The following is a 496-nucleotide window of genomic DNA, read 5'->3' as shown; positions in this document are numbered from 1 at the left end:
GTGGGCCCTGGCGGCCGCGCCTGGCCACTGTGCGGGCGGCAGCCCGGTGCCCTCTGCGGGCCTCTCCTGTGCACACAAGCAGCCGCCCGTTTCCCAGGTTTTGCACAGCGGCGATCGCTTACTCTCTGTGCAAGTTCTCCCAGCCCCACCCTGTCTCCAGGCCTCGTCAAGAAGGGCGGCCGCGCCTGGCCACTGTGCGGGCGGCAGCCCGGTGCCCTGTGCGGGCCTCTCCTGTGCACACAAGCAGCCGCCCGTTTCCCAGGTTTTGCACAGCGGCGATCGCTTACTCTCTGTGCAAGTTCTCCCAGCCCCACGCGCTGCACCTGTCTCCAGGCCTCGTCAAGAAGGTGGGTTCGGGCTGCCCAGTGGGCCCTGCGGCGTCCAGGGCCGTGAGGCCTCAGCGCCGAGTTCGGACCCGGCATCGGACGCTGCGTGTCGCCTGCTAGTAAAGAAACAGACCTTGGGCAGCCGCGGGAGGCGCCTGCGGCGGGAGCGG

The sequence above is a fragment of the Condylura cristata genome, unplaced genomic scaffold (assembly GCF_000260355.1).
Source record: "Condylura cristata isolate star-nosed mole 26May11 unplaced genomic scaffold, ConCri1.0 scaffold00282, whole genome shotgun sequence".
NCBI lineage: Eukaryota > Metazoa > Chordata > Mammalia > Eulipotyphla > Talpidae > Condylura > Condylura cristata.
The sequence above is the reverse complement of the archived record's forward strand: the minus strand, read 5'-3'. Positions refer to the sequence as shown.